This window comes from Strongylocentrotus purpuratus, unplaced genomic scaffold, assembly GCF_000002235.5.
Source record: "Strongylocentrotus purpuratus isolate Spur 01 unplaced genomic scaffold, Spur_5.0 spur5_scaffold_8, whole genome shotgun sequence".
Taxonomy (NCBI): domain Eukaryota; kingdom Metazoa; phylum Echinodermata; class Echinoidea; order Camarodonta; family Strongylocentrotidae; genus Strongylocentrotus; species Strongylocentrotus purpuratus.
The window spans coordinates 29,381,035-29,393,057 of record NW_022145614.1 but is presented as its reverse complement, the minus strand read 5'-3'; positions in this window follow the sequence as shown (position 1 = coordinate 29,393,057).

Sequence of the window (12,023 nt, the reverse complement as noted above, 5' to 3'; positions counted from 1 at the left end):
TTGAATTTATTTCCGTATAGAAAGAAGTACAATAATCGAATATTTAAACATACATATACTATTAGAGATAACCTGCTGGATGGCCCTACTCAGCATTGACCAACATGGTGGCGCTGTTCCACCGAGGGTCCAGAATATGATACACATAATATAGAAATATGATCAAAAGTCACTATACGCAAATGGATAATTAAACAAAGAGATATATATTACAATTCAATTTAAAGTACAAAAACGTACAAAACGTATTAAAAGCAACACCCTTACATTGTTGTTATGTAATTATTTCGATTTTTTCTTTCCTCAATCATACAAAGTAAAAAAAATATACAGAGGTTAACATGATTAAAAATGGAAATTACAACAAAGTTTTGGGAAAAAATCATGATAAAATGTAGCTCCCAAAGGAAACACATTAAAAAAAAACACATATACTTCACAAAATGAGAAAATAATACGATCCGTAAAATTGCAATGCCATTAAAAATGTAAATCTCTTGGAAACGAGGAGTGATATCAATAAACTTAACTGACTTCAAACAAATTCAGCTAATACTTTTACGAAGATGGAAACCAATAGTAGTCAAGGGCATTCCTAGACTTTGCTCAAGCGCAACAGCTCAAAACCACACATTACTATAGTATTATGCCAAGTATCATCATCACAGTCATAAGCATAACCAATCAGACTGACCAGAGGCGATGATAGACCCTTTTTTGGAGGGGGGGGGGGGTGATTTGACTGAAGTGTCATGCCAGTTTGGTCCAACCAGAAATGTTTCAACACCGGGGGCGTCAATAGATATTTTTTTTTTTGGTGGGGGGGGGGGGGTGGGTGGGGTGATCGAAGCGCTTCAACCAGAAATGTTTCAAAAAGCGAAGATTAGTCCTATTTCTCATGCATTTTGGCTACAAAATATCGAATCAGACACTGCTATACCCACATGAATTTATATTAGCAGGGGGAGCGAGGGGTTTAACCCACCCCTCCCTCTAACTACGCCCCTGATGCTCTCCAATCATATCGCTAACTTGGCTAAAGCCCCCACCGCGATGGGATGGACGCTTTGAGGTTGTTGCTACCTGCGGCGTGTAACGGCCACACCGCTGTGTCGCCTTTCCCTTATTCGGTAAGGTATGCCCATGCAACAGGTTCTATGGTTCGTTCTGTGGTGGAGTGTGGAAACCGAGCACCCGGGTTCAAAGCTTGGATGGATTTCGATTAATTTGCTTGTTCAAAACTACTTGAAATGTATTGAAGATCGAATTCTCGTCAACTACATTTCAGATAGAGACACCTGGATAGAGATATGAAATAAAAAGTGATCTTGTTTATATTGTAAACAAATACATTGGTTGCATACACGTTTAATTTCTATTTTTTTCGTACTATACTGCGTTTAGTTTTGCAAGGCTGACACGTTTAACATTGTACATATATCTTCTACTGCAACTGATTAGATTTACATGTATAAATGAACACAAGTACATAAAGAAAGGAATTGAAAAGTGTATAAATAAAACAATGACACAATAAACAAGAAAAAATAAATAAGTTGTTAGATACTAGTAAATAAATAATAATGATTAATCAAACATCCATTAGATCGATAGAGAGTGAATGCACAATCATAATTACAGAGACTAAAATACTGAACACAATATGGGAGCATTTCAACTCTTCTTGGCTTTGTAATTTATTATATATTTCTTACAAAGTAAATTTCCAATACTTTTTATTCATAGTTTCTATAAGATAATTTGTGCAAATATGTAACCACATGCGGAAATATTTTTAAAAAGTGCAATTAATATGTAATTACATATTTTTCCACCAAAGAATAAGAAAATATTTATATTGGTATATGCCGCCTATAACGCATAAAAAAAACGATACGTGTATATCCATGTACATGTTAGTCTCAATGCCTGAAATGTATGGAAACTAGATTCGTATACACTTGATCAAGACAACAGCAAGTGAGTTCTAAAGTAGTAGAGCACGAGTTGATATATGCAATACTTAGTTGTTAGTATGCCAAGCAAATCTGTGTCAGGAAATGGATTTCTTTAAAGTCGACCAATGATACTTAACAAGCCATTAATTATATAGAGCAGCTCATGTTGCCTTTCGTTTGACATCATTATCATTCAGTTTTGTATTCCCGCATCATACCCAACGGAAGATCGTTTATAGATACTTATAAATGTCGTCATTATCATCATCATCATCAACGTCATCATCATCATCATCATCATCGTCATCAGCATCGAAATCGTAAACACATATACACACCACACACACACACACACACCGCACTTGCGTACTTCCAATATCAAAATTATGATGGATCGCATGTGTGTCACTTTTGTGCGTATCGCTTTCCATCTCCTTCGCCCTCACGTGCCGCGCATGCGCGCATCCCGCATCCGCACAGGCATAATCCGTGTTGCCATGGCAACTGTCTCCGACACTGCCATCGGCATTCCCCTACACTCCCACCGGCTTGCATATTTCATCGGAACACTTTTCATTTTACATCATCATCATGTCACCGCACCGCAGCCAAGTGGAATCTCTGTTCATTCATCATGGTCACTTAAAGATAAAGTTGAGTTCTGGTCATGCGATTGCATTGTGAAAGAAACGGTGTGGAATCGATCAGAAAAGGTTGAGCATCTAGCATTGGTGTGTACCTCAATGTTCTGGAATCATCAAAGTAATAAAAAAATTGCCCAGTATTGGTAAAGTTACAAGCACTGTTCACAGAAATATGTATATGGGACTACATGAACATGTGGCATAAAAATCTGTCCCGATCTTTATGCTGTGACATGCCATATTTAGAATATTAAGGCATTTGAAGAGCCATGCTTTTCAGGGAACATTTTTTATCTGATGTTCTTCCACACTTGCATAATAGCAATGATAACGCTCCCAAATAAGTTTTCACATCTTCCCAGAACTCAACGTTCTCTCTAAATATCAGAGCATGCATGGGGGCATGTCCGTTTTGTTCAAAATAATGTTACTCGATTCGTCAGAGGTGCGCTTTCTTTTTAGTTTGAATAAGAATGGAATTCCTCAATATGACATCTTATAAATGCCATTCCCCTTGAACATCAATAGTTCGATGCTACACCTTCCAAAACAACCTCCAACATAATTTTGTTATCTTGTTTCATACCACTGAACACTCAGCAAAACAGAAAGCGGACACTCATTATTATTGTTCAAGATTTTCATATAAAACATAAATGGAAAATAATCAATGATGTATCAAATTAAATGAAATTAATACTCTACCAATATCAATTAAACTCAAGTTTTGAAATTTCACGCTTGGATGAGCAAATTCATTTGACCGTTAGAAGGTCGGATTAAGAAATTGCAAAAGTAGAGCAAATGGCCAGTCAAATGGGAATAAACGTGTGCATCTGTCTTGTTCAACAATGAAAACAAAGAGTGAAAACTATCAAGTCTCAGGACTGCATGGTTTTAGCAAGCACTGTATTAAAAGATAATTCCCCTTTCATGTTTCCCGTGATTGTCATTTTTCTTCGCTGTTTTGATTCGACTCTACAAGATGGAAATGCTCATCAACATTTGAACGGCCAGGTGCTCAATTTTGCAATTTTCTTTCAGAGACTCATGTGTATAGTAGCTATGTTCATGTGCGAATAGCGTGATTGTGATTGCATGATTATCATCTTAAAGAGGATGACTTAAGATAGCTTAAGATAAGTTTATATTTAAATACATATTTGAAAATCTTCGTCATCAATAGACGGGCCACTTTCTATAATTATGATCACCATAATTTTTGTAGTAGATCAATAATCAAGGTTTCAATGAACAGGGAAACCTTTGTCATTAAATGATAACATAATGATAGCTTTCTTTCAAAATTGACCGATAACCGTCCACAATTTTGTCCTTGGAATCACCATAACCATAAAAGCCGGCACACGACCATTGTTACTCTTCTTGCACGATAATTCTGCCGAGTCTCCACCGGCACGCGAGCGCGCGGGTTCGATCCATTTAAGGGCATGACACATCCTATTCTTACATGCACGAAAAATAAAATTATTTCTGGCATCTTTACTCAATTTCTTAACGGAATTTCAAAAGTTTAGGTCGGGTCAAAAATAATAAGGGGGCGGGGGGGGGGGGGTAAAGAAAATGTCATTGGTTTGATCGGAAATTGTGCTAATTTTGTTACTATCTACCATGATTTAAGGTAACTTTTTATACCAAGCAGGAATCTATATTTTAACGATTACGATGGAGGAAAAATAATTCAGATTGGATTCTCTTTGGACATCATTAAAAGCTTTAAATTAAAGGGGATAACAAAATAATAATGTTTCATTAAAGGGATAGTTGAGTTCTTGTTTAAGACCGCAAATGCCTTTAAATTGCATGGTTATTGCTCTTATTCTTATTTATGACATTTTTTAGTGCCCTTTAAGAACCTAAAATTGGTACGAAGGTAATGTTAGACCCCAAAATGAATTTAGAATAAAGATGACATACCAATTCAGCTCCACTTTCAAAAATATACGGTGAAAGTTGATTAATTAATTAATAATAACAATACACGGGCCGGCTGGTTGTGCGTAATACAACCAACACGAAAAAGCCAACAATAATTCAATATTTAATTGACATTGGCTGGAATAGAACGTATAAGGTGATATCTCGTTTTTTAACGGCTGGTTCGAAGTTACCGAATATTTGTGGGGAACCAATATTAGAAATTGTTATATTTATGGATATTTCAGCCGTCTCTGAACCGTTTTTGATCAAACAAAGATGATTTTATCATTTAAATTGTATATTCTTTCACATTTTACACTAAGTTTTTCATTATCTCACAAAAATTATTTTGTGTAGCGCCCTCTACAACAAAACTCAACTATCCCTTTAAAAGTAGTGTGGAGTACACTAAACATGCTTTAAAAAAAACCGTGATATCTACTGTAAATAAACCCCTCAAAAAAGTTTGAAAACTAAAGTTGGATTGAATAAATCTCTCTCAACATGGCATAATCATAACTTTGATTATTATCAGTAGAAAGTATGTTAATTCCTCTTTAAAATCATACCACATTTGTTATGATTTTGCAGTTATGGAGTGAGCAGTACATCAGAATATGGGGCAGGATAAAAAATGAAAAATTGCAAAATGCACTATTAAGGCGTGGATTCTCAAGTGGTCATCCATGAATGCCTAATTTAAAAAAAAAATCTGAAATTGAAATTCATGCAATATGGTGACATGTCAGGCAAGATTCGCTACTGTTTGGTCATCAACTTTCTGAAGCATCATGCCTAGGTTAACAGCCATCGAAAAGGCCCGGTCAATAGGGCAATTTTGATGCACAATCTAAATAGAGTAACGCACTTTGCTCTTTCCATGATTCAGAACTTTTTCTTTCTTTCTTTTAAAATGGATTTCAACTTCAATCGCACAACTCCTGGTCCTCAATGGTACTATGATTAGAAATGTTGATATGATTTGTACTAAGTCCATGACGTAGGTAGGAGGGATGGGGGGGGGGTTACAGTTGGCTTTGAACTTGATGTATCTGTCCAGCTCATATACGAGGGCCAGTTGATGTGTCGGCCTGATGTTGAGCTTCAAAGACTGGAGTTTATTTATCAGAGTGATAAACACTGCACTGTGTGTGCCAGTCCGGAAGCAATTTATATAACCGCCAATATAAAAGGGGGTTCGATGGGAGATGGGTGGAGGGAGAGAGAGAGAGAGGGGGGGGGGGGAGGGGACGTGTCGAGGTTGTGATTGTGATTGAATGAATAAAAACTGAATGAAACAAGGGAAACAATTTGGAAATTACAAATAGAACTATGAACATCGACTAATCCTACAAGAATTATTATTATTTTATTTTATGGGGGAGGGGTGGGGAGCGATTAATGGTATTATCAAGGGTTACATTAAGAAATGAAGGAAAGTGGGAGAAATAAATAAATAGGAAAATGTCTACGTATAATGTAAGAGAGAGAAAGAGAGAGAGAGAGAGAGAGAGGTGCATGGGGTTACGCAATAATTGAGAGAGGGGAGGGGAAGAAAGAGAAAAGGAGAGAGAAAGAGCTAGAAAATAAAGGAGATAAGAGAAGGAAAGAGAGAGAGAGAGAGAGAGAGAGAGAGAGAGAGAGATGAAGCAAACCAGATGGTTAACACACCATCTCGTTCGGACGAAGCGATGCACTTTTTTGTACATTATGGTATCCTCGATGGTCGAGACCAACCCCACCAAACATCTCCTCCTCGCATCCATAACCGGAGTGAAACACCAGATTCCATCACACATCATGGTCATCATCATCATCATCATCACCCCTAACATCGTCCCCCATCTGCGGAAATATGCCAAGAATCTCGCCTTCCTCTCCTCCTCCTCTACCTCCCCGCTCTGTCCGTCAGGGGCGGATATTTTCAATGGAACATTAACGAAGGGATGCATTGTTGGTTTTCTGGTCTTGTTAGGAATAATCATCACGGAGTAGGGGAGAGAGCCGGAGAGGTGGAGAGAGGAGAAGGGAAGGTCGCGTGCCAATTTTGTCCGGCGCGTGGCACCGGGAAGGTCAATGTCCATATATGGGCGATAAACGTAGCTGGACCCGAGGGGTACCAGCCGCTTTACTTCATGGTGCGTCAAAACACAGGACCAACTTGTCAGGGCTATGATATAGAAAGTGAAAGAATTAAAGATGAAGATGAGGAGGAGGAGGATGATGATGTGGTTTAGAAGAGAAGTAAGAAGGAAGTTTGCATACTGGTTTCTGTCTTGAGGTCAGAGATCTCTTCTTTGTGTCTGAGGGAGGATGAAAGTCACGTGTAAATCATTATTTTTCGAAGATGATATGAAACGGACTTTGAATAAAGGGATGGGTAATTGGAAAACCCGTCAAACAGAGGATCCAAAATATAGGTCAGCAACATAAAAGTTCCTGTATCCTAAAATTGAGAATAAATTGACATGATAGTTCAAAGTTTCGAAAGAAATAGTTTCAGAAATGTTAAATCATGTTAAATGTTAAATCATACCACTACCATCTTCCATCACCATTATAAACATCATCACTGCAACCACCGAAGCCACCACCACCACCACCACCACCACCACCACCACAACCACCACCACCACAACCACCACCACTTCCATCCACACCACATTATAACATCACCACCTCCAACACCACCAACAACATCCCTACCACCACCACCACCACCATCAACATCACCTCTACCACCACCACCACCACCACCACTACCACTACCACTACCACTACCACTACCATCCATACCACCACTTCCAAAAAGATTCTAGAAAGAAATAAAAGATGATTTCCTGTTAAACAAAAAACAGGAATAACAATGCGAACGCAAAATAATGTCATCTTCATCTCTCGGTCTATCTTACATGGTTCTTCAACAAGCGAGATGAGTGCTTTTTGTTTATGGTAGACGAAATTCATGCACTCACGAAACACGCAGTTATGTTCATGTAGGCTACTTGATAAAACCAAGAAGCTGCTACCAAAATGAAACAGTGTGTTGAGAGTGCGACTATATAAATGATAGAAAAACAGAAGACAGTTTAAAATTGCATTATGATTAATACACACAATGCGGGCAAAGAGGGGGCGGGGAGGGGGGGTGTAATAAGGCTTGCAGGCAAGAAAAGGAAAGAAATGTGCTGTTTGTATGAGTTTAATTAGTTATTAAGACGTTATTAAAGGTTTCTAATATGGGCGTGGTTAGTAAGGGGTATAGGTTCCAAATTCTTACAGTCGTAATCTTTCTGTTTCACATTACTTTATTTGATAGATAAATGAATGGTATTTTTTGCAAAGAGCATATTAAATCAAACATGGTATTATTTCGTACATCGTCTGTCTTCTCCCCATTTATGAAGCTACTATAACGGCGGATTTATTTGTATCCTTACTAGGTGGTCTCGCTGACCCCTCCCCTCCCCCTACCTTACCCCTCTAATCCGAGGAATCATCCCGATGTAGGTGTGATAAGTGGAAAGAAGGTGAGGTTTTGGAATAATAACATACGCGGTTTAAACCTGGTTTGATACGATGTCATGATAACATCGTATACCTGCGCAGGCGGAGAATGGCTGTGGTCACGTTATGTAAGGAGACCATCTGTCAATCTCACATGTGTAGTGATTGGGTTGAAGCTAGCTGACCAATTTGAGGTGCGGGCAAGCGCTCGAATGGGGGGGGGGGGGTGCGCATTTTTAAAGTAATTTATACCTGAGATACTTACAGGTCCCTCTTTATAATATCAGTATAATCTGTTTTCGCATATAATATAGAATAACTAAAAATTACTTGAACATTGAAAAGTTTTTTTTTAACTTCTTCGAATGGAGTCCTACATATATTCAGACATTAGGAGTAGGCTCACAAAGTTTGATAACGTGGCCACTGTTGGGCGTTGAAAAATAAGAATTTATATCAAAAAATGTTGTAAAATGCAAAATTCATTGCAAGAAATAAAGATAGTGATAGTAAGTGAAGAAAGCTACATCAAAAATATTATTAAAAAAAAACTAAAATATGAATATTTTTAATTACTTTATCATAAACTTGAACTATTACAATTTTTTTACTTGTCATATTTTTTCTTGAAGGGAAAGAGAAAGAGAGAGAGGGGAAAAAAGAGCAAGAACGAACAGAAAAATAGGTACACATTAAGTGAAAGTGAAATGAACATAATAGAAAGTCATATGACTACTCCCTAGTGGTCTTTATACATATTGCTTGCTCAGTGACCTTTCTTCTTATTTCACAGAAAGGGAGATAGTGATAGGGCATGGACGGTACCATAGGGGCAGTAACATAATATTTCTTCATCTCCATTCTAATCCACGATTTGACGAGATTGTCGATTAATGATTCATCTAAAAACAAAAGTCTAACAAAGCTTTGTTGCCAGAATAATAATATTTCATGCAAAACAGTCTCTGATGTTTATGACATGATTGAAATTCATTCAAAGATTTTTTTTTCTCAAAATTTTCTTCTTTGTTTCCATTTTAAATTTTCGATGAAAGCGTACTTCTTGATTGACGTGTATCTCTCTCTCTCTCTCTCTCTCTCTCTCTCTCTCTCTCTCTCTCTCTCCTTTTTCTCTCTCTCTCTCTCTCTCTCTCTTCCGTTACAGTACATGCAGGCCATCGTCTGGTGTATGCATAAAAGACAGCACTTACAAATGAGTCATAATTATGTAACCAGAAAGAAAAACTGAAAGAAAAACTTTAGAGAACGCTAGAGGAATTTTATAGGGGTGGCCCGAATTATCAAATTATCTTGTGAGAAATCAAGAAGAATAACTTCGTAGTATCATGGTGTATGTATTCATAAGAAAGAGCGCTTGTGAAGATAACCAGCATAAGTAAACATTATTGGGACTACAGCCTGCGTTTGTGAGCGTTTATCGTGGGTGGTTCGTAATGTAGTTCATGGATTGCCCTGCTCTACTTATAATATTGTTCATTAAATCCAATTTTCAGTTTCAGTTTAGTTTCTTTTATTTCACATGAAAAAAACAATACGTTGACAAAACATAGCATATTAACAAATCTGATATTTATGAACATTAAAGACATCTACACAGCATAAGTTTGTATTGCATTTACACTAGATAATTTCGATATTACAAAAATGGAACTTAATCAAAAGCATAGCTTGTAGAGTTTAAGTCCCTCAAAATCATTTTGACATAGTGTCATTAATAATCAGATAGAAGACTTAATTAGATAGAAGTATAACAATTAATTAGGTTGAAGTATAACAATTAAATTACATAGGTATATGATTGAAAGATGACATTATTTCCAAACACCTTTTTTCTTATTATACTTTCGTTTTATTGAAATTAAAAGAGGGGAACCCCCAAAAAATCACATGAAATATTTTGTTGCCTTATTTGAACAAGTGCGTATTATATTATCATATAGTTTTGGAAGATTCCTCATTAGAGTGAATTCATTAGAGAAGTGAAATCGAAATAAAAATTCATAATTTTGCGTGGTCGTGTACTGATCAAAATAATATTTCGCATAATTTTAGATACGTTGCCAAATTTGGTATTTTCGGTAGGTCAATCCTTATTGAGCGCGGTTGTCATCTATCTGCCCGTATACCCGAGAAGTATAGTTCGTGCTGCCACACTGGAAAACTATTGCCTCAATGTGTTTCGATAAAATGAAATATAATCCTTTGTTTTGGTGATGATAGTAAAAATCTAACCAAAAGAGAAGAAGAAAAAAAAACGAGGAAAAATAGGGAAATCTGTCAGATTTAAACCCACAAACTGTAGAGTCTGATTTTAATCATCCTTTTAAGAAGTCGGATGGAAATATAAGATACTCTTATTACAAAACAGATTGTTTCACATCATTGGAAAGAAGACATTTGGGTTATAGTTATTTAATTAATCTTTTTCTTTTCTCGGCACCCATGTGACTCACTTCAAATCTTACTTTTGTTTAGTACTCAATTTTTCTTGATTTTGTCTTTGCGGAATAAATAATAACAATTATAAGCATTCAAAATTATTCCATATGGATGATTATTCTAATATCTTGTTCTTTGGAAACCTGACAGTTAGACAAAAATACTATTACGTTTTCCATGTACATGTATATTGTCTCGGCTTTGTTCCTAACTATGCCTATATCGTTAGAAATTATGAATATCAACTAAGTGGAGCTATATAACCTTGCTCTCAAATCGGGAAAAATGTAAAACCAAGCTCTGATATTTCTGCAGACACTCAAACCTTGGACCACATATATTTATGTCAGTCTGTGTCAAGTGCGTGCGCCTGCGTTATATGCCTCACACGATGCCTTTTTGTTGTTTTTGTTTTTAATGCACGCGCGTCACACTCCGACAAGGTTTTAGTTTGGTGTTTCATTTTCTCCTGTGATATAAGAAGGATTATGGATGAAATCTGGAAAGCTTTTTATTATCCAAAAGAGGCTAGAAAAAATGCAGGATCGGTAAAATGATGAGGCCTTGATGTAGTTGTGTGGTATTTTCTTTCTTGTAGTCCTATTTTGTTAGTGAATGAAAACAGTAAATAAACATGACATTTTAACCTAGTCAAAATGAAGGATATATTTAGTGAAATATAAATATTTCGAAGTTTAATCCTCTTCTCGACAATAACATTTGTTTTTAAAAAAGAAAACATATATTAACAAATCATACTTGCGTCTATACACCTTCGTAAGAAAATAATTTATTCACTAAATGTCATTTCCTTTCACATTTTCGTGACTAAAAACCCACATGTTCTATAATAGATGTTTGTTTGTTTGTTTTTGTGGGAATGGATGATCGAAGTACCAATATTCAAATAAACGTTGTAAAGCAAGTTCTATACTTTCCGCAAACAATGCATGCGGTGACCGTTATAATGTTGAGTATACTTTCAAGGCATGCATGCACAGACTTACTGGTAAAGGGAGCTGCATGGATATCTTGATAGAAAGATTCATATTTTGGATTGGATTTAGATGAAACATTTTTCTGTAGTATTGATTGATCAGCAAATTTATATTTGATAACATTATGCAGATTTACCTAATTGTTACCGTAAAAATGATGTTTTAAGGAGTTTCCAGTGATTTCTTGGTCTCTTTTAAACGCACACCAATGGTTCATATATCTAATTATCTCGTACGTGTTTTAGTACAGGTCTCTACCTCGTCACCTTTTGTTCTAGTTTAATAATCTCGTTTAATACTAAATCGCTCTGACACACTGTATTTATGAGTAGGATAAACCCGATTAAAACTGAACATACAGCTGGTATAAATCTCTGTCCAACGAACAGTAATGCGTTTGTTTGTCTAAAATATATCTGTCTGTTTGTCTGTCTGTTTGCTTAATACTTGTACATTTTTGTAGACATTTATTTCTTTGTATTATTCAAATATGTTTACATGCATATTGCTCAATG